A 24,313-nucleotide genomic window follows, 5' to 3' on the forward strand; every position below is an offset into this window, starting at 1 on the left:
GACACATATCTTGGATATTTAGATCCCAGCCCTGATCCCCTTGCAGCCACGTCTCTGTGATGCCCACAACATCGTACCGGCCAATTTCAATATGTGCAACAAGCTCATTTACCATGTTCCGTATACTGCGCGCATTTAGGTCCAACACCCTCAGTCCTGCATTGACCACCTCCTGTCTCACGCTCGTCACCTTTTCTGCTCTGCCTGAGGGTGATGTTGTTCTCTTATTTTTGTTCTCTATTTCCCCTCAGTTATTACACCTTCTAAGCTAACGTTCTGGTTCCCACCCCCTGCCGTACTAGTTTAAATCATCCCGAGTGACTCTCGTTTTGGCCTCAATTACTTTCTATGGGAGTGAATTCCGCGGAATCGGGCCGCGCCGGTTGGCGGCCCCCCCACTGGATGCTCCGGCCCGGATGGGCCGAAGTCCCGCCGATAAATTGCCTGTCCCGCCGGCGTAAATTAGAGTACCTATTTACCGGCGGGACAAGGCGGCGTGGGCGGGCTCTGGGGTCCTGGGGGGGGCGCGGGGCGATCTGACCCCAGGGGGTGCCCCCACGGTGGCCTGGCCCGCGATCGGGGCCCACCGATCCGCGGGAGGGCCTGTGCCGTGGGGGCACTCTTTCCCTTCCGCCTCCGCCACGGTCTCCACCATGGCGGAGGTGGAAGAGAATCTCCCCACTGCGCATGCGTGGGAAACTGTCAGCGGCCGCTGACGCTCCCGCGCATGCGCCGCCACGATATGTCATTTCCGCGCCAGCTGGCGGGGCAACAAACGCCATTTCCGCCAGCTGGCGGGGCAGAAATCTCTACGGCACCGGCCTAGCCCCTCAATGTTGGGGCTCGGCCCCCAAAGATGCGGAGCATTCCGCACCTTTGGGGCGGCGCGATGCCCGTCTGATTGGCGCCGTTTTGGGCGCCAGTCGGCGGACATCGCGCCGTTTGGGGAGAATTTTGCCCCTCATTTATCCACATTATACTGCATCTGCCATGTATCTGCCCACTCACTCAGCCTGTCTCTGCAACCTCCTCACAGCTCACCCTCCCAGCCAACTTTATATCGTAATAATAATAATCTTTAATAGTGTCACAAGTAGGCTTACAGTAACACTGCAATGAAGTTACTGTGTAAACCCCCTCATCGCCACATTCCGGCGCCTGTTCGGGTCACAGAGGGAGAATTCAGAATGTCCAATTCACCTAACAGCACATCTTTCGGGACTTGTGGGAGGAAACCGGAGCACCCGGAGGAAACCCACGCAGACACGGGGAGAACGTGCAGACTTCGCACAGACAGTGACCCAAGCCAGGAATTGAACCTGGGACACTGGAGCTGTGAAGCAACAGTGCTAATCACTAGGCTACCATACCGCCCTCAGGTTTGGAGATAATGTCTGAATCATTAATATATAATGTGAACAGTTGGGGTCCTAGCACAGATCCCTGCGGTACCCCACTATTCACTGTCTGCCAATTGGGAAAAGACCCATTTATCCTAATCTTTTGTTTCCTGTCTGCTAACCAGACTGTTATCCATCTCAGGACACTACCCGCAATCCCACACACTTTAACTAGACATAATAATCTGCTCTGTGATACTGTGGAAAGCCTTCAGAAAGTCTAAATAAACCACATCCACCGGTCCTCCCTGGTCAGCTCTACCAACAAAAAACAAGAACAAAGAACAGTATAGCACAGGAACAGGCCCTTCGGCCCGCCAAGCCTGGACCAGTCACGTGTCCTATCTCGACCAACCGCCTGTATCTTTCTATACCCCGTCTGTTCATGTGCCCATCCAGATATGACTTAAAGGTCTCGAACATATCTGCCTCAGCCACCTCACTTGGCCGTGCATTCCAGGCCACCGCCACCCTCTGTGTAAAAAACTCCCCCCACACATCTCCACTGAACCTTTCCCCCCTCACCTTGAACTTGTGCCCCCTTTAATTGTCATTTCCTCCCTGGGAAAAAGCCTCCAACTGTTCACCCCATCTATACTCCTCATAATTTTATAAACTTCTGTCAGGTCGCCTCTCAGCCACTGTCTCTCCAGGGAGAACAATCCCAGTTTATTCAATCTCCCCTCTTCGCTAATACCCTCCATACCAGGCAACATCCTGGTCAACCTTTTCTGGACTCTCTCCAAAGCCTCCACGTCCTTGTGGTAGTGCGGTGACCAGAATTGGACACAGTATTCCAAATGTGGCCTAACCAACGTTCTATATAACTGTAACATAATTTGCGAGCTTTTATACTCGATACCCTGTCCGATGAAGGCAAGCATGTCTTCTGCTTTCTTTACCACCATTTCTACCTGTGCTGCCACTTTTAAGGATCTGTGGACCTGCACGCCCAGGTTTCTCTCTCTACGCTCCTGATGGTTCTGCCATTTATTTTATAGCTCCCACCTGAGTTGGATCTCCCAAAATGCATCACCTCGCATTTGTCCGGGTTAAATTCCATCTGCCATTTCAACACGCAATTTTGCAGCCTATCGATATCCTGCTGCATTCCCTGACAATCTTCATCACTATCCGCAACTCTTGCAATCTTAGTATCATCCGCAAACTTGCTAATCAGACCAGCTAGTTACATCTTCAAAGAATTCCAGTAGATTTGTCGAGCATGATTTATTTCCCTCTCAGAAATCCATGCTGACTTTGTCTGATTGTACCTCTGCTTTCCAAATGCTGTGCTATGAAATCCTTGAGAATGGGCTTTATGAATAGCGGGGTTCTATTCACCACCCTCCAATCTGTAAGAACCATTCCAGAATCCAAAGAATTTTAGCAAACTGACCACCAATTAATCTCGATCTCTGGAGCCATTTCTGAAGTACTGCAGGATGAAGATTATCAGGCCCTGGAGATTTATCCACTGGAAAATCAGACAACTGAAGGGTTGAAGGACGAATATCCTGGGATTTGTCCGGATTGTGTAGTAACAAGGTCGCAAAGTCACAGGTGAAGACAAGAGGAGAAATCAAAGAGTGAAGATGAAGTTGAAGTGCAATTATCAGAAACGGTTTTTGATCAGGTGGTTGAAAAAGAACAAGAACAGGTGGAGGATGAGGCAGATATTTTTAGTTCAGGAAAAGTGGCGGAGTTACAACAGAAAGATGTAGAAATAAAACGGACATATCAGAAAGCATATACGGAAGAGGAATCTGAGAGTATACCAGAGTGTTATTACCGTAAAAGTGATGTCTTGATGAGAAAATGGAGACCTGTACATATGCAGGCGGATGAAAAGTGGGCAGACGTTCATCAAGTCGTATTGCCGGTAGGGTATAGAAAGGAGGTGGTGCGAGTTGCACATGAGGTACCAGTGGGAGGTCATTTGGGAACAAGGAAAACTCAAGCCAAAATCCAGAAACATTTTGATTGGCCTGGACTACATAAAGATGTAGTTAAATTTTGTCAATCATGTCACACATGTCAAGTGATAGGGAAACCTCAAGCAGTGATAAAACTAGCGCCCTTAATACCAATTCCAGCATTTGAGGAACCTTTTACAAGGGTCCTAATTGATTGTGTAGGACCGCTTCCTAAAACAAAAAGTGCGAATCTATATCTTTTGACTATAATGGATGTGTCTACTAGGTTTCCAGAGGCCATTCCAGTACGTAATATTACAGCTAAAAGGATTGTGGAGGAGTTACTTAAATTCTTTACTAGATATGGACTACCCACAGAAATACAATCGGATCAAGGGTCAAATTTTACCTCAAGGTTATTAAAAGAAGTTATAGATAACTTAGGAATAAAACAATTTAAATCAACTGCGAACCATCCAGAATCACAGGGAGCATTAGAAAGGTGGCATCAGACATAAAAGACAATGTTGAGGGTTTATTGTCAAGATTGTCCAGAGGATTGGGATAAAGGAATTCCATTCGTACTGTTTGCAATTAGGGATGCTCCTAATGAGTCAACCAAATTTAGTCCTTTTGAACTAATTTTTGGTCATGAGGGAAGAGGACCACTTAAATTGATTAAGGAAAAATTGGTGGGTGAGAAATCGGAAATTACATTATTGGATTACGGTTCAAATTTTAGGGAATGATTAAATAGAGCAGGTGAATTGGCTAGACAACATTTAAAAGTTGCACAAAATGTGATGAAACGGGTCGCGGACAAGAAATCCAAAGTTCGTAGTTTTGCCAGTGGAGATACAGTTTTAGTGTTGTTACCACTGGTAGGTGAACCTTTTAAAGCTAGGTTTTGTGGACCTTATCAGATTGAAAGAAAATTAAGTGAGGTGAATTATGTGGGAAAAACACCAGGCAGAAGGAAGACTCACCGAGTGTGTCTTGCGAATATGCTTAAAAGGTACTTTGAAAGGGAGGGGGAGAAAAAGGAGGAGTTTGTAATGATTCTAACTCAAAGTGATGAAACAAGTCCAGATGACTGTGAATTTGACACATCTCAAATTAAATTGAAAAATGAGGTTGTTCATAAAAATTGGGATACATTGTTGAGATACCTTCCAGGGGAAAAATGAACTGACCTGAAAGAGTTATTGATAACACATGGGCAAGTTTGTAGAGATAAATTGGGAAGTACTAAAATTGCTATACATGATGTAGATGTGGGAAATGCTGTTCCAATCAAACAACACCATATAGACTTAATCCTTTAAAATTGGCACAGGTTAACAAAGAGATTGAGAGTATGGTGCAAAATGGCATAATTGAAGTGGGTTGCAGCCAATGGAGCTCACCCATAGTGATGGTGCCTAAACCAGACAGTACCCAACGGTTGTGTGTGGACTATAAAGGTTAATGCAGTTACAAGAAGGGATTCTTACCCTATCCCACGTTTGGAGGATTGCATTGAGAAAGTGAGGCAGTCCGCTTTTATTTCCAAATTGGATTTACTTAAAGGTTACTGGCAGGTACCTTTATCCGAAAGGGCGAAGGAGATTTCAGTTTTTGTGACTCCAGGTGGTAAATACCAATTCAAAATTATGCTATTTGGCATGAAAAACACCCCAGCCACATTCCAACGGTTAACTAACAAAGTTGTTTCAGGATTACCCAATTGCGCGGTATACATCGACGATCTGGTAGTTTTCAGCCAGACATGGACAGAACATTTAAAAAGACGGGTTTGGTGATAAACCTAATCAAAAGTGAATTTGGAAAAGCCCGAAACATTTTCCTTGAGGAGTTTCCGATACCCTCGAGACGAAGGGAAATAATGCGATTTCTTGGCATGAGTGGATTTGATCGAACATGTGTGCAAACATATTGTAGCGTGATTGCTCCACTGATGGACTTGCGTAAGAAACGTCAAAAGTTTAAATGGGCAGTGGACTTTCAACAGGCATTTGACTGCCTGAAAGCTGCGATAACCAATGCTCCTGTGTTGGAGAATTACAAGGGACTCTGTGTTCAGATTGAACTAAAGTATCTGACTTTAAAGAGAAATGCTGAGGCATAGAGAAATGGACAGATCGTGCAGAGACCTTCTTGTTCAAAGGGACTGTCAATCGAGAAAGATTTCAGTTGGAGGAAGAAGAACAAAAAAAAAATGGACTATATTATTATACCTGTTTGAGTGTGTTTTTTTTTTAAACAAAAAGTATATTTACAGTGTGCATTTCTGAAAGGATAGTGCAAAGGTGAAAAATGAAACCATCTTGAAGTTCATGGTTTATTTTTTTATTCTTGGGGGGAGGTGTCATGTGAGAGTGCCTTTAAGTAATGAGTTTTGAAGAAATGTACCTTTAAGAAATGTATCTGCTCATGTTACTGGAGTGATGTCAGAGTGTGGGTGGAGCTGAGCTCTACTTCTGCTTTTTAGTTTCAGTTTGAGAAAAATCTTGGGTGTGCCTGTGTATTTTCAGTGAGCTGCATCTGAAGTCTGCCATCCAAAGACTATCTATGGATCATTTGGTGAACCCAGAATTGTAAAAGGTCTCAATATTGAATGTAAACCTAATGTGCTCCTGTTTGAAGGTTTGTTAAGTCTTTTGAATGTCAAAAGGCAGCTTGTAGGGTTACTTAGTGTTGTATTCTTTGGGGGGGGGGGGTTTGATTTACTGGCTGCTAAGATGTTCACTGTTTGTTTTAGAAAGGTTAACTTGAGTTCATACAATAATCATTGTTTTGCTTTTAAAAATCCTTTTCCATTTCTGCTGTACCACGCCTGTAGAGTGGGCCGTGTGCTCCCCATACCACAATCTATTAATGGTTGTGGGTCAGGTGAACTCCATGATACACTTTGGGGTTCCCTAAACCCTGACCCATAACAATAGACTATTTTCTAAATGGGGAGATGCTTAGGAAATCAGAAGCACAAAGGGACTTGGGAGTCCTTGTTCACGATTCTCTTAAGGTTAATGTGCAGGTTCAGTCGGCAGTTAAGAAGGCAAATGCAATGTTAGCATTCATGTCAAGAGGGCTAAAGAGCAGGGATGTGCTTCTGAGGCTGTATAAGGCTCCGGTCAGACCCCATTTGGAGTATTGTGAGCAGTTTTGGGCCCCGTATCGAAGGAAGGATGTGCTGGCCTTGGAAAGGGTCCAGAGGAGATTCACAAGAATGATCCCTGGAATGAAGAGCTTGTCGTATGAGGAACGGTTGAGGACTCTGGGTCTGTACTTGATGGAGTTTAGAAGGTTGAGGGGGGATCTTATTGAAACTTACAGGATACTGCGAGGCCTGGATAGAGTGGACGTGGAGAGAATGTTTCCACTCTCCAATTGTCACATCTCCCAATAAATTACTCTCTGTCTCTTCATTCTTTAACTTTACACCTCAACATCCTAACAGAATCATTTCACTGAAATGTGCAGAGTTTATCTGATATGAAACTAGTGATGTGATCAGTGACCCAGATTTATTTGTGAGGAGGAATCTAACACGAGACCAAATGTGTAAATGCATCACCCTCTTTATTTCACAGTGAGAATCCATTCCCAGCAGTTTGAAAAACAAAAGACAAACAAAGACTAGAAGACGATGGATTATTTACTGCACCAGACAAACCTGTGAATGGGTCACCTGTTAACGGGAGTCAGATCTGAATCGATCATTTTCTCAGTCACAGATTCAGTCTGTCGATATTCCCAAAGTCAGCACCCAGTGTGGGTTTGAGGAGATCTGAATGGAAACTTTATTCCATCTTCAGTCTCTGGATTCTAATTTTAAACTGGGATTCTTTCTCCGGTTTAAGGACCAGTTTTAAGCTGCTTCACACCTGGGTCACAAAACTCCCACTTTCACTTTCCTGACCTGGGCCCATCTGTTTCCTGAACTTGGACTGATCTGAGTCAGACCAAACCGGATTGAGAAACAACCTTTTTAATCATCCCCACCACAATGTCCAGTGTTTGATTCTCAGGACTGGCAGGAAAAGGGAATATTTTACTGCCCACACAGGGTGTGGTCTCCATTAGCAGGTTTCTCCAGTGAGTGACGTGTTCTTCCTACAGTGTCCAGTGTCTATTCCACACAGTCTGTTATATGTTCCATTCCCATTATATTTCAGAGCACAGGACACAGAACTATTCAAACATTGATGCAAAACCTTCCCGATGATGTGATGAAAATCTCATTATTTTACAAATGGTGAACACACTGTCTCTTTACAGTTTAAACATTCCCTTGTAATTAAATAATTCCATCTGGAACTAACTCCGACTGAGAGAGCCCAGGAACAGTCCCACATCTGATCACTCCATGATTTCACATTTAACAGCTTCAATACTCTGTGCTCTGTCACAAATCCCAACTCTTTTCACATCAACTTGAAACATTCTGGGCAGTATGATGGATAAATATGAATATATTCCATGGCTGTGTGAAGATAGAAAATTCTGGAACTATATCTGACACTAGGACCATCTCAGTCTCACTCTCACAATTCATTGAAAGCAAGATTACAGAAAAAGCAATTTAGTGCAGTGATTAATCTCCGTTCCCCAATAGAGGGCCCACCACCCGGTACAATTGAGTTTTGCCCTGTATCTGTGCAGTGTGGAGACGTGTTCAGCAATGAATTTCAGGTGTTGAAGGGAGACCTAATTATAAATAATATTAACGGGAAATAGAGCAGGCGGGACTCAGAGACAGTCAAATATATCAGGGCTGGAGTCACATGTACGGTTAACGTGTGGGTGGACGATCACGTGTTTGCTCCACATTTGGTTGGTTAAGTGAGTGGTTAAGAACATGGCAGGTAGAATATGATGTGGTGATGTTTGGGCTCCTTAGTTAAGGGTGGATGAACCGAGTTTAGTGGGAGTGCATTCCCTGTTTATCAGACAGATTACACACTCGAGGGACAGTGTGGGAAGGTGGAGTTAAGGTCGAAGATCAGCCATGATCTTCCTGAATGGTGGAGCGGATTGAAGAGTCTCTGTTTTTATTTAATTTTGAGGCAGACAAAACGGTCCAGACCCAGGTGAGAACCAAGATGGCCGGACAATGTGGGGAGAAACTGGACATCGAGAAAAGAACATTGTTTAGAATCATTGAGCTAAATAATCAATGGGACAGTGTATGGAAATGAGGAAGAAATGTTCACTGTTGATATGAATGTCGCTGAATAATTTTGAATCTAGAATAAATGCTGCAGTGTGTGTGTGGGAGTCATAATTACTAACTGCCAGTAGAGGGCAATATTTCTAAACAGGGTCACAGGGATTTGGAGATGGACATTGGTGGAATTGTCCAAAATGCCAATATTGACTCAGAGACATAACCTGTCTGATGAACAGACATTGCGTTCCCTCAAAGGTAAATATAACCATCTTGAGGTAAGGAGATTAAAACTATGCTCAGTATTCCAGATTAAACCCAATGGAAAGTTAAACAGTTTTAGAATAGAGTTAAGCATATCTCACTGTTTCATGTTCAGAAAAGCAACAGAACCTCCCAGAAAACCTTGATTCTCCTGTCTTTTCAAAACCCATTCCCATTAGCCCGTCTGTGGTAAAAATATCCATGATGAAATATGTGCTATCGAAGGATTGGTTGTCCTGTTCCAGATCCTTCATTAGTTGAAACAGGTGCTCTTCCATTTGCTGTTCATCAACTTTCGTGTCAAAAGCCCTGCAACAGAATAAAGAACAGAGGACTTTAATTTTTACCCTCCTGACAAAACCTGTTTGGAAAGTCGGTTGCCAGGACAACAGGGACAGGAGTTGACCATTCAGCCCATTGAGTCGCCTCCGCCAGTCAGTTATTCCAGGCATTGTCAAACTCGGGGGAGCGACCGCGACTGTTAATCACGCCGGCTGCAAGCGGCCTTCAAAATGGCTGCGAACATGTTAAAAAAAAGCGGCTGCACTGTGCATGCGTGTCAGATCGATGCACTGTGCATGCGTGTCAGATCGATGCACTGTGCATGCGTGTCAGATCGATGCACTGTGCATGCGTGTCAGATCGATGCACTGTGCATGCGTGTCAGATCGATGCACTGTGCATGCGTGTCAGATCGATGCACTGTGCATGCGTGTCAGATCGATGCACTGTGCATGCGTGTCAGATCGATGCACCGTGCATGCGTGTCAGATCGATGCACTGTGCATGCGTGTCAGACCGATGCACTGTGCATGCGTGTCAGATCGATGCACTGTGCATGCGTGTCAGGTCGATGCACTGTGCATGCGTGTCAGATCGATGCACTGTGCATGCGTGTCAGATCGATGCACTGTGCATGCGTGTCAGATCGATGCACTGTGCATGCGTGTCAGATCGATGGCGATCATGTGCAGTGCGGCCGTTTTTTTTTTAAACGGTCGCAGCTTTTTGTTTTACAAGTTCGGGGGGGTTTTATTCATTTAGTTTTTTTTTTCATTTATTTTATTCTTTTTATTTTTTTTTATTTTTACAAGTTCGGGTGGGGGGGGTTTATTTGATAAAATTTTACAGGAAAAAAGTGCGGAATTTTGGACAGATGGAGACGCCATACTTTCCCACACCGGAACGCTTCACCTTCATCCAACAGATTCCATTGGAGGAGCGCGTACGAGGGCCAAAGGGACCCAAAACCATTTCCTCCATTTTTATCAGCAGCAAACAAGGGAAGAGAAAATGGTGGCTCGCGCAGTTTGGCCGGCATGGGTCATGAAGGTCGGCCGACGCGGGTCGCGAAGGTCGGCCAGCGTGGGTCGCGAATGTCGGCTGGCATGGTTAGCGAAGGTCGGCTGGCCTGGGTCCTGAAGGTTGGCCGGTTTGTAAAAATGGGTCCCCGGAAAAAAAGTTTGAAGAAGACTGAGTTAGTCCACAGCTGGGGTAAGATCATCGAGAAGCTGGCCAAATGGGCAGACAAGTGGCAGATAGAGTTTAACACAGAGAAATGTGAGGTGATGCATTTTACAGCGAGGTTGGAGAGAGTCTATCCAGACTTAATGGCTCAGATCTAAAGAGAGTGCAGTAGCAGAGGGACCTCGGGGTGCCCCCCCAGGATAGATTCTCTGCCATTCCGGCGGGAAAAACGCCAGTGTGAGAAACATTCTTCACAATGTAGTGTGCCAAAGTCAGGATGCGTGGCGCTGCCCACAGAGTTGAGGATGGAGAGCGCCCACAACCCTGGACCCTGGAGCACCACAGCAGTGGGTTGGGGGAGATTGGGCCCTTGGATCTTCCGTATCATGTGTTCTGGAGGGGGTCCTTCTGCTGGCCTGTTTCTGGGTGACCAATGTTGCTGGAAATCGATCTGCATTTTCAGGAGGTCCACCTTCTTTTGTCAACATGGCTCAGTGTTATTGGACATCTTTTCAATATGACACCCGAGCAGGAGGGCGGACTACACACCATCCAGGCCTGACCCACTGCTGAAAACAGCGGAAAACACCCAGGTGAATAATTAATGATGGGTGGGAAGATTCGGCGTGTTTTCCGGCAAGCGGCCACGTTCCTGCCCGCGTTCCTGCCCGCGTTCCTGCCCGCGTTCCTGCCCACTTTCCTGCCCACTTTCCTGCCCACTTTCCTGCCCACGTTGCTACCCATGTTCCTGCCCACGTTCATGCCCATGTTCCTGCTCATTTTCCTGCCCATGTTCCTGCCTATCTTCCTGCCCACATTTATGCCCTCATTCCTGCCCATGTTGCTACTTACTTTGCTACCCATGTTCCTGCCCACATTTCTGACCATGTTCCTGCCCTTGTTCCTGCCCACATTTCTGACCACATTCCTGCCCACGCTCCTGCTCACTCTCCTGCTCACTCTCCTGCTCACTCTCCTGCTCACACTCCTGCTCACGCTCCTGATCACTCTCCTGATCACTCTCCTGATCACGCTCCTGCTCACGCTCCTGCTCACACTCCTGCTCACGTTTCAGCCCACGTTCCTGCCCACATTCCTGCCCATGCGCCTGCCCACACTCCTGCCCACGCTCCTGCCCACATTCCAGCACACATGACTGCCCATGTTCCTGCCACGTTCATGCCCACATTCCTGCCCACATTCCTGCCCACGCGCCTGCTCCCGCACCTGCCCACATTCCTGCCCACGCTTCTGCGCATGTTCCTGCCCATGCTACTGCCCATGTATCTGCCCACATTCCTGCCTACATTCCTGCCCAAATTCCTGCCCATGCCCCTGCCCTGGTTCCTGCCCATATTTATGCCCACATTCCTGCCCATGTTTCTGCACACATTCCTGCACACATTCCTGCCCACGCTCCTCCCACGTTCCAGCCCACGTTCCTGCCCATGTTTCTGCCCACATTCCTGCCCTCATTCCTGCCCACGCTCCTTCCACGTTCCAGCCCACTTTGCTGCCCATGCTCCTGCCCACGTTCCAGCCCACGTTCCTGCTCACGTTCCTGCCCATGTTCCTGCCATACTCCTGCCCGTATTCCAGCCCACGTTCCTGCCCATGTTCCTGCCCACATTCCTTCCCAGGCTCCTGCCCATGTTCCTGCCCACGGTCCTGCCCACGTTCCTGCCCACGTTCCTGCCCATGCTCCTGCCCACTTTCCTGCCCACATTCCTGCCCTCCTTCCTGCCCACGTTTCTGCCCACATTCCTTCCCACATTCCTGCCCACATTCCTGCCCATGTTCCTACCCATGTTCCTGCCCACATTCCTACCCATGTTCCTGCCCATGTTCCTTCCCATGTTCCTGCCCATGTTCCTGCCCATGTTCCTGCCCATGTTCCTGCCCATGCTCCTGCCCATGTTCCTGCCCACGCTACTGCCCATGTATCTGCCTACATTCCTGCCCACATTCCTGCCCACATTCCTGCCCACGCACCTGCCCATGTTTCTGCCCACATTCCAGCCCATGTTTCTGTCCACATTCCTGCCGACGCTCCTGCCCACGTTCCTGCCCATGTTCCTGCTCACACTTCTGCCCACGTTTCTGCCCACATTCCTGCCCTCATTTCTGCCCACATTCCTGCCCTCATTTCTGCCCACGCTCCTGCCCATGTTTCTGCCCGATATTCCTGCCCACATTCCTGCCCACGTTCCTGCCCACGCTCCTGCCCATGTTCCTGCCCACATTCCTGCCTGCATTCCTGCCCATGTTCCTGCCCACACTCCTGCCCATGTTCCTACCCATGTTCCTGCCCACGTTCCTGCCCACGTTCCTGCCCCTGCTCCTGCCCATGTTCCTGCCCACGTTCCTGCCCACGGTACTCCCCACGCTCCTGCCCACGTTCCTGCCCATGCTCCTGCCCATGCTCCTGCACATTTTTCTGCCCACATTCCTGCCCACTCTCATGCCCATTTTTCTGACCACATTCCTGCCCCTGCTCCTGCCCACGCTCCTGCCCATGCTCCTGCCCACGTTCCTGCCCTTGTTCCTGCTCACGCTCCTGCTCACAGTACAGCCCACGTTCCTGCCCACATTCCTGCCCTCAATCCTGCCCATGCTCCTGCCCATGTTCCTGCCCATGTTCCTGCCCACATTCCTGCCCATGCTCCTGCCCATGTTTCTGCCCACATTCCTGCCCACATTCCTGCCCTCAATCCTGCCCATGCTCCTGCCCATGTTCCTGCCCATGTTCCTGCCCACATTCCTGCCCATGCTCCTGCCCATGTTTCTGCCCACATTCCTGCCCACATTACGGCCCACATTCCGGCCCACGCTCCTCCCCACACTCCTGCCCACATTCCTGCCCACGCTCCTGCCCACATTCCTGCCCACGTTCCTCCCTGCATTCCTGCCCACGTTCCTGCCCACATTCCTGCCTACATTCCTGCCCTCGTTCCTGCCCACATTACTGCCCACATTCCTACCCATGTTCCTGCCCATGTTCCTGCCCATGTTCCTGCCCATGTTCCTGCCCATGCTCCTGCCCATGTTCCTGCCCACGCTACTGCCCATGTATCTGCCTACATTCCTGCCCACATTCCTGCCCACATTCCTGCCCACGCACCTGCCCATGTTTCTGCCCACATTCCAGCCCATGTTTCTGCCCACATTCCTGCCGACGCTCCTGCCCACATTCCTGCCCACATTCCTGCCCACGCTCCTGCCCACATTCCTGCCCATGTTCCTCCCTGCATTCCTGCCCACGTTCCTGCCCACGTTCCTGCCCACGTTCCTGCCCACGTTCCTGCCCACATTTCTGCCCACATTTCTGCCCACATTCCTGCCCACATTCCTGCCCACATTCCTGCCCACATTCCTGCCCACAGGAACGTGGGCAGGAACATGGGCAGGAACATGGGCAGGAACATGAGCAGGAGCGTGGGCAGGAACGTGGGCAGGAATGTGGGCAGGTGCGGGAGCAGGAGCGTGGGCAGGAATGTGGGCAGGAACATGGGCAGGAACATGGGCAGGAACATGAACAGGCACATGTGATGGAACGTGGGCAGGAGCGTGGACAGGAGCGTGAGCAGGAATATGGGCAGGACTGTGGGCAGGAGCATGGGCAATACGTGGGCAGGAATGCAGGCAGGAACGTGGGCAGGAGCGTGGGCAGGAGCGTGGGCAGGAGTGTGGGCAGGAACGTGGGCAGGAGCGTGGGCAGGAACATGGGCAGGAGCGTGAGCAGGAATATGGGCAGGACTGTGGGCAGGAGCATGGGCAGGAGCGTGGGAAGGAATGCAGGCAGGAACGTTGGCAGGAACATGGGCAGGCGCGTGGGCAGGCGCGTGAGCAGGAGTGTGAGCAGGAGTGTGAGCAGAAACAAGGGCAGGAACATGGTCATAAACATGGGTAGCAACGTGGGCAGGAATGAGGGCATAAATGTGGGCAGGAACATGGACAGGTAAATGGGCAGGAACACGGGCATGAACGAGGGCAGGAACATGGGTAGCAACGTGGGTAGCAACATGGGCAGGAAAGTGGGCAGGAAAGTGGGCATGAAAGTGGGCAGGAACGTGGCCGCTTGCCGGAAAACACTCTGAATCTCCCCACCCATCATTAATTATTCAACTGGGTGTTTTCCGCTGTTTTCAGCAGTGGGTCAGGCCTGGATTCAGATCTGACTCCCGTTAACAGGTGACCCATTCACAGGTTTGTCTGGTGCAGTAAATAATCCATCGTCTTCTAGTCTTTGTTTGTCTTTTGTTTTTCAAACTGCTGGGAATGGATTCTCACTGTGAAATAAAGAGGGTGATGCATTTACACATTTGGTCTCGTGTTAGATTCCTCCTCACAAATAAATCTGGGTCACTGATCACATCACTAGTTTCATATCAGATCAACTCTCCACATTTCAGTGAAATGATTCTGTGAAGATGTTGAGGTGTAAAGTTAAAGAATGAAGAGACAGAGAGTAATTCATTGGGAGATGTGACAATTGGAGAGTGGAAACATTCTCTCCACATCCACTCTATCCAGGCCTCGCAGTGTCCTGTAAGTTTCAATAAGATCCCCCCTCATCCTTCTAAACTCCAACAAGTACAGACCCAGAGTCCTCAACCGTTCCTCATCCGACAAGTTCTTCATTCCAGGGATCATTCTTGTGAGCCTCCTCTGGACCTTTTCCAAGGCCAGCCCATCCTTCCTTAGATACAGGGCCCAAAACTGCTCACAATACTCCAAATGGGGTCTGACCAGAGCCTTATACAGCCTCAGAAGTACATCCCTGCTCTTTAGCCCTCTTGACATGAATGCTAACATTGCATTTGCCTTCCTAACTGCCGACTGAACCTGCACATTAACCTTAAGAGAATCGTGAACAAGGACTCCCAAGTCCCTTTGTGCTTCTGATTTCCTGAGCATCTCCCCATTTAGGAAATAGTCTATTGTTATGGGTCAGGGTTTAGGGAACCCCAAAGTGTATCATGGAGTTCACCTGACCCACAACCATTAATAGATTGTGGTATGGGGAGCACACGGCCCACTCAACAGGCGTGGTACAGCAGAAATGGAAAAGGATTTTTAAAAGCAAAACAATGATTATTGTATGAACTCAAGTTAACCTTTCTAAAACAAACAGTGAACATCTTAGCAGCCAGTAAATCAAATACACCCCCCAAAGAATACAACACGAAGTAACCCTACAAGCTGCCTTTTGACATTCAAAAGACTTAACAAACCTTCAAACAGGAGCACATTAGGTTTACATTCAATATTGAGACCTTTTACAATTCTGGGTTCACCAAATGATTCATAGATAGTCTTTGGATGGCAGACTTCAGATGCAGCTCACTGAAAATACACAGACACAGCCAAGTTTTTTCTCAAACTGAATCTAAAAAGCAGAAGTAGAGCTCAGCTCCACCCACAAAGAACAAACAAAGAACAAAGAAATGTACAGCACAGGAACAGGCCCTTCGGCCCTCCAAGCCCGCGCCGACCATACTGCCCGACTAAACTACAATCTTCTACACTTCCTGGGTCCGTATCCTTCTATTCCCATCCTATTCATATATTTGTCAAGATGCCCCTTAAATGTCCCTATCGTCCCTGCTTCCACTACCTCCTCCGGTAGCGAGTTCCAGGCACCCACTACCCTCTGCGTAAAAAACTTGCCTCGTACATCTACTCTAAACCTTGCCCCTCTCACCTTAAACCTATGCCCCCTAGTAATTGACCCCTCTACCCTGGGGAAAAGCCTCTGACTATCCACTCTGTCTATGCCCCTCATAATTTTGTAGACCTCTATCAGGTCGCCCCTCAACCTCCTTCGTTCCAGAGAGAACAAACCGAGTTTATTCAATCGCTCCTCATAGCTTATGCCCTCCATACCAGGCAACATTCTGGTAAATCTCTTCTGCACCCTCTCTAAAGCCTCCACATCCTTCTGGTAGTGTGGCGACCAGAATTGAACACTATACTCCAAGTGTGGCCTAACTAAGGTTCTATACAGCTGCAACATGACTTGCCAATTCTTATACTCAATGCCCCGTCCAATGAAGGCAAGCATGCCGTATGCCTTCTTGACTACCTTCTCCACCTGTGTTGCCCCTTTCAATGACCTGTGGACCTGTACTCCTAGATCTCTTTGACTTTCAATACTCTTGAGGGTTCTACCATTCACTGTATATTCCCTACCTGCATTAGCCCTTCCAAAATGCATTACCTCACATTTGTCCGGATTAAACTCCATCTGCCATCTCTCCGCCCAAGTCTCCAGACAGTCTAAATCCTGCTGTATCCTCAGACAGTCCTCATCGCTATCCGCAATTCCACCAACCTTTGTGTCGTCTGCAAACTTACTAATCAGACCAGTTACATTTTCCTCCAAATCATTTATATATACTACAAACAGCAAAGGTCCCAGCACTGATCCCTGTGGAACACCACTGGTCACAGCCCTCCAATTAGAAAAGCATCCCTCCATTGCTACCCTCTGCCTTCTATGGCCTAGCCAGTTCTGAATCCACCTTGCCAGCTCACCCCTGATCCCGTGTGACTTCACCTTTTGTACTAGTCTACCATGAGGGACCTTGTCAAAGGCCTTACTGAAGTCCATGTAGACAACATCCACTGCCCTACCTGCATCAATCATCTTAGTGACCTCCTCGAAAAACTCTATCAAGTTAGTGAGACACGACCTCCCCTTCACAAAACCGTGCTGCCTCTCACTAATACGTCCATTTGCTTCCAAATGGGAGTAGATCCTGTCTCGAAGAATTCTCTCCAGTAATTTCCCTACCACTGAAGTAAGGCTCACCGGCCTGTAGTTCCCGGGATTATCCTTGCTACCCTTCTTAAACAGAGGAACAACATTGGCTATTCTCCAGTCCTCCGGGACATCCCCTGAAGACAGCGAGGATCCAAAGATTTCTGTCAAGGCCTCAGCAATTTCCTCTCCAGCCTCCTTCAGTATTCTGGGGTAGATCCCATCAGGCCCTGGGGACTTATCTACCTTAATATTTTTTAAGACACCCAACACCTCGTCTTTTTGGATCACAATGTGACCCAGGCTATCTACACCCCCTTCTCCAGACTCAACATCTACCAATTCCTTCTCTTTGGTGAATACTGATGCAAAGTATTCATTTAGTACCTCGCCCATTTCCTCTGGCTCCACACATAGATTCCCTTGCCTATCTTTCAGTGGGCCAACCCTTTCCCTGGCTACCCTCTTGCTTTTTATGTAAGTGTAAAAAGCCTTGGGATTTTCCTTAACCCTATTTGCCAATGACTTTTCATGACCCCTTCTAGCCCTCCTGACTCCTTGCTTAAGTTCCTTCCTACTTTCCTTATATGCCACACAGGCTTCGTCTGTTCCCAGCCTTTTAGCCCTGACAAATGCCTCCTTTTTCTTTTTGACGAGGCCTACAATATCACTCGTCATCCAAGGTTCCCGAAAATTGCCGTATTTATCTTTCTTCCTCACAGGAACATGCCTGTCCTGTATTCCCTTCAACTGACACTTGAAAGCCTCCCACATGTCAGATGTTGATTTGCCCTCAAACATCCGCCCCCAATCTATGTTCTTCAGTTCCCGCCTAATATTGTCATAATTAGCCTTCCCCCAATTTAGCACATTCATCCTCGGACCACTCTTATCCTTGTCCACCAGTACTTTAAAACTTACTGAATTGTGGTCACTGTTACCGAAATGCTCCCCTACTGAAACATCTACCACCTGGCCGGGCTCATTCCCCAATACCAGGTCCAGTACCGCCCCTTCCCTAGTTGGACTGTTTACATATTGTTTTAAGAAGCCCTCCTGGATGCTCCTTACAAACTCTGCCCCGTCTAAGCCCCTGGCACTAAGTGAGTCCCAGTCAATATTGGGGAAGTTGAAGTCTCCCATCACCACAACCCTGTTGTTTTTACTCTTTTCCAAAATCTGTCTACCTATCTGCTCCTCTATCTCCCGCTGGCTGTTGGGAGGCCTGTAGTATACCCCCAACATTGTGACTGCACCCTTCTTATTCCTGATCTCTACCCATATAGCCTCACTGCCCTCTGAGGTGTCCTCTCGCAGTATAGTTGTGATATTCTCCCGAACAAGTAGCGCAACTCCGCCTCCCCTTTTACATCCCCCTCTATCCCGCCTGAAACATCTAAATCCTGGAACGTTTAGCTGCCAATCCTGCCCTTCCCTCAACCAGGTCTCTGTAATGGCAATAACATCATAGTTCCAAGTAGTAATCCAAGCTCTAAGTTCATCTGCCTTACCCGTAATGCTCCTTGCATTAAAACATATGCACTTCAGGCCACCAGACCCGCTGTGTTCAGCAACTTTTCCCCGTCTGCTCTGCCTCAGAGCCACACTGTCCCTATTCCCTAGTTCTCCCTCAATGCTCTCACCTTCTGACCTATTGCTCCCGTACCCACCCCCCTGCCATACTAGTTTAAACCCTCCCGTGTGACACTAGCAAACCTCGCGGCCAGGATATTTATGCCTCTCCGGTTTAGATGCAACCCGTCCATCTTATACAGGTCACACCTGCCCCGGAAGAGCTCCCAGTGGTCCAGAAAACGGAAACCCTCCCTCCTACACCAGCTGTTTAGCCACGTGTTTGTCTGCTCTATCTTCCTATTTCTAGCCTCACTGGCACGTGGCACAGGGAGTAATCCCGAGATTACAACCCTCGAGGTCCTGTCCTTTAACTTTCTGCCTAGCTCCCTGAACTCCTGCTGCAGGACCTCATGCCCCTTCCTGCCTATGTCGTTAGTACCAATATGTACAACGACCTCTGCCTGTTTGCCCTCCCCCTTCAGAATTCCCTCTACCCGTTCGGAGACATCCTGGACCCTGGCACCAGGGAGGCAACATACCATCCTGGAGTCTCTTTCACGTCCACAGAAGCGCCTATCTGTGCCCCTGACTATAGAGTCCCCTATTACTATTACTCTTCTGCGCTTTGACCCTCCCTTCTGAACATCAGAGCCAGCCGTGGTGCCACTGCTCTGGCTGCTGCTGTTTTCCCCTGATAGGCTATCCCCCCCGACAGTATCCAAAGGGGTATATCTGTTCGAGAGGGGGACAACCACAGGGGATTCCTGCACTGACTGCCTGCCCTTTCTGGTGGTCACCCATTTCTCTGCCTGCACCTTGGGTGTGACCACATTTACATAACTGCGATCTATGACGCTTTCCGCCACCTGCATGCTCCTAAGTGCATCCAATTGCTGCTCCAACCGAACCATGCGGTCTGTGAGGAGCTCCAGTTGGGTGCACTTTCTGCAGATGAAGCCACCCGGGACGCTGGAAGCCTCCCGGACCTGCCACATCTCACAGTCAGAGCACAGCACCCCTCTAACTGACATTGCGTCAATTAATTAAAATTAAAATTGGTCTTTTTTTTTTTTATAAATACTTTTTTTTTTTTAAATTGCAAAGTTACTGTCAACTATCTGTTTATAGCACTAAATTTCTAATAGAAATGCGATAGCTAACTATAATACTCTCCGATCTCTGGCTTAGATATCCTCTAAATTATAATTAAGTTATTATGTTTAATTAGTTCCCAAATACTCAAATATTATTTAAATTTAGGTTAGAATCCCAACCAGCCACTCAGGTCACAGCTTTTCTGTGATGTCACTTCAATTTCCCCCCCACACACACAATTTGAAAAAAGGGTATAAAAGTAAAAATCACTTACTTGCCTTCTGAGTGTCTGAGATGTTCTCAGGTTCTCTCGCTGACAGAGACTGCTCCTCCACCACCGAACCTTGACCTGCACAATGCTAATAATATAATAAGGCACTTACCTTACACCAATGGGTCTTATTATTAGGTTAGAGGAGGAGGGCGGGTGGGAGACACTACACGTGTAGTGTCTCGGGTTTCCTCTCCACCAGAATTTATTGGTTGGGGGGGCACTTGCCAGAGGTAGAACTTCCGGTTCCCGCCTTATATAAAAAAACAAATAAAACTGCTGTCACTACTCACCTCCAAGAAGGCCCCTGCGCACCAAAATCCAATGGGCTGCTCCTGTAAAGGTAAGTGGTTTTAAATTCACTACTCACCTCCAAGAAGGCCCCTGCGCACCGCTGCCGCCGAAATCCAATGGGCTGCTCCTGCAAAGGTAAGTGGTTTTAAATTCACTACTCACCTCCAAGAAGGCCCCTGCGCACCGCTGCCGCCGAAATCCAATGGGCTGCTCCTGTAAAGGTAAGGTTTTTAAACTAACTACTCACCTCCCAGAAGGCCCCTGCGCACCGCTGCCGCCGAAATCCAAAGGGCTGCTCCTGCAAAGGTAAGTGGTTTTAAATTCACTACTCACCTCCAAGAAGGCCCCTGCGCACCGCTGCCGCCGAAATCCAAAGGGCTGCTCCTGCAAAGGTAAGTGGTTTTAAATTCACTACTCACCTCCAAGAAGGCCCCTGCGCACCGCTGCCGCCGAAATCCAATAGGCTGCTCCTGTAAAGGTAAGGTTTTTAAACTAACTACTCACCTCCCAGAAGGCCCCTGCGCACCGCTGCCGCCGAAATCCAAAGGGCTGCTCCTGCAAAGGTAAGTGGTTTTAAATTCACTACTCACCTCCAAGAAGGCCCCTGCGCACCGCTGCCGCCGAAATCCAATGGGCTGCTCCTGCAAAGGTAAGTGGTTTTAAATTCACTACTCACCTCCAAGAAGGCCCCTGCGCACCGCTGCCGCCGAAATCTAAAGGGCTGCTCCTGCAAAGGTAAGTGGTTTTAAATTCACTACTCACCTCCAAGAAGGCCCCTGCGCACCGCTGCCGCCGAAATCCAAAGGGCTGCTCCTGCAAAGGTAAGTGGTTTTAAATTCACTACTCACCTCCAAGAAGGCCCCTGCGCACCGCTGCCGCCGAAATCCAATGGGCTGCTCCTGCAAAGGTAAGTGGTTTTAAATTCACTACTCACCTCCAAGAAGGCCCCTGCGCACCGCTGCCGCCGAAATCCACTCTGACATCACTCCAGTAACATGAGCAGATACATTTCTTAAAGGTACATTTCTTCAAAACTCATTACTTGAAGGCACTCTCACATGACACCTCCCCCCAAGAATAAAAAAATAAACCATGAACTTCAAGATGGTTTCATTTTTCACCTTTGCACTATCCTTTAAGAAATGCACACTGTAAATACACTTTTCGTTTAAAAAAAAAAACAACACACTCAAACAGGTATAATAATATAGTCCATTTTTTTTTCGTTCTTCTTCCTCCAACTGAAATCTTTCTCGATTGACAGTCCCTTTGAACAAGAAGGTCTCTGCACGATCTGTCCATTTCTCTATGCCTCAGCATTTCTCTTTAAAGTCAGATACTTTAGTTCAATCTGAACACAGAGTCCCTTGTAATTCTCCAACACAGGAGCATTGGTTATCGCAGCTTTCAGGCAATCAAATGCCTGTTGAAAGTCCGCTGTCCATTGAAATTTTTCACGTTTCTTACGCAAGTCCATCAGTGGAGCAATCACGCTACAATATGTTTGCACAAATGTTCGATCAAATCCACTCATGCCAAGAAATCGCATTATTTCCCTTCGTCTCGAGGGTATCGGAAACTCCTCAAGGAAAATGTTTCGGGCTTTTCCAAATTCACTTTTGACTAGGTTTATCACCAAACCCGCCTTTTTAAATGTTCTGTCCATGTCTGGCTGAAAACTACCAGATCGTCCATGTATACCGCGCAATTGGGTAATCCTGAAACAACTTTGTTAGTTAACCGTTGAAATGTGGCTGGGGTGTTTTTCATGCCAAGTGGCATAATTTTGAATTGGTATTTACCACCTGGAGTCACAAAAGCTGAAATCTCCTTCGCCCTTTCGGATAAAGGTACCTGCCAGTAACCTTTAAGTAAATCCAATTTGGAAATAAAAGCGGACTGCCCCACTTTCTCAGTGCAATCCTCCAAACGTGGGATAGGATAAGAGTCCCTTCTTGTAACTGCATTAACCTTTCTATAGTCCACACACAACCGTTGGGTACCGTCTGGTTTTGGTACCATCACTATGGGTGAGCTCCATTGGCTGCAACCCACTTCAATTATGCCATTTTGCACCATACTCTCAATCTCTTTGTTAACCTGTGCCAATTTTAAAGGATTAAGTCTATATGGTGTTGTTTGATTGGAACAGCATTTCCCACATCTACATCATGTATAGCAATTTTAGTACTTCCCAATTTACCTCTACAAACTTGCCCATGTGATATCAATAACTCTTTCAGGTCAGTTCATTTTTCCCCTGGAAGGTATCTCAACAATGTCTCCCAATTTTTAAGAACAACCTCATTTTTCAATTTAATTTGAGATGTGTCAAATTCACAGTCATCTGGACTTGTTTCGTCACTTTGAGTTAGAATCATTAAAACCTCCTCCTTTTTCTCCCCCTCCCTTTCAAAGTACCTTTTAAGCATATTCGCAAGACACACTCGGTGAGTCTTCCTTCTGCCTGGTGTTTTTCCCACATAATTCACCTCACTTAATTTTCTTTCAATCTGATAAGGTCCACAAAACCTAGCTTTAAAAGGTTCACCTACCAGTGGTAACAACACTAAAACTGTATCTCCACTGGCAAAACTACGAACTTTGGATTTCTTGTCCGCGACCCGTTTCATCACATTTTGTGCAACTTTCAAATGTTGTCTAGCCAATTCACCTGCTCTATTTAATCGTTCCCTAAAATTTGACACATAATCCAATCACGTAATTTCCGATTTCTCACCCTCCAATTTTTCCTTAATCAATTTAAGTGGTCCTCTTCCCTCATGACCAAAAATTTGTTCAAAAGGACTAAATTTGGTTGACTCATTAGGTGCATCCCTAATTGCAAACAGTACGAATGGAATTCCTTTATCCCAATCCTCTGGACAATCTTGACAATAAGCCCTCAACATTGTCTTTTATGTCTGATGCCACCTTTCTGATGCTCCCTGTGATTCTGGATGGTTCGCAGTTGATTTAAATTGTTTTATTCCTAAGCTGTCCATAACTTCTTTTAATAACCTTGAGGTAAAATTTGATCCTTGATCCGATTGTATTTCTGTGGGTAGTCCATATCTAGTAAAGAATTTAAGTAACTCCTCCACAATCGTTTTAGCTGTAATATTACGTACTGGAATGGCCTCTAGAAACCTAGTAGACACATCCATTATAGTCAAAAGATATAGATTCGCACTTTTTGTTTTAGGAAGCGGTCCGACACAATCAATTAGGACCCTTGTAAAAGGTTCCTCAAATGCTGGAATTGGTATTAAGGGCGCTAGTTTTATCACTGCTTGAGGTTTCCCTATCACTTGACATGTGTGACATGATTGACAAAATTTAACTACATCTTTATGTAGTCCAGGCCAATCAAAATGTTTCTGGATTTTGGCTTGAGTTTTCCTTATTCCCAAATGACCTCCCACTGGTGCCTCATGTGCAACTCGCTCCACCTCCTTTCTATTCCCTACCGGCAATACGACTTGATGAACGTCTGCCCACTTTTCATCCGCCTGCATATGTACAGGTAATAACACTCTGGTTTACTCTCAGATTCCTCTTCCGTATATGCTTTCTGATATATCCGTTTTATTTCTACATCTTTCTGTTGTAACTCCGCCAATTTTCCTGAACTAAAAATATCCGCCTCATCCTCCACCTGTTCTTGTTCTTTTTCAACCACCTGATCAAAAACCGTTTCTGGTAATTGCACTTCAACTTCATCTTCACTCTTTGATTTCTCCTCTTGTCTTCACCTGTGACTTTGCGACCTTGTTACTACACAATCCGGACAAATCCCAGGATATTCGTCCTTCAACCCTTCAGTTGTCTGATTTTCCAGTGGATAAATCTCCAGGGCCTGATAATCTTCATCCTGCAGTACTTCAGAAATGGCTCCAGAGATCGAGATTAATTGGTGGTCAGTTTGCTAAAATTCTTTGGATTCTGGAATGGTTCTTACAGATTGGAGGGTGGTGAATAGAACCCCGCTATTCATAAAGCCCATTATCAAGGATTTCATAGCACAGCATTTGGAAAGCAGAGGTACAATCAGACAAAGTCAGCATGGATTTCTGAGAGGGAAATAAATCATGCTCG

This window comes from Scyliorhinus torazame, chromosome 4, assembly GCF_047496885.1.
Source record: "Scyliorhinus torazame isolate Kashiwa2021f chromosome 4, sScyTor2.1, whole genome shotgun sequence".
NCBI lineage: Eukaryota > Metazoa > Chordata > Chondrichthyes > Carcharhiniformes > Scyliorhinidae > Scyliorhinus > Scyliorhinus torazame.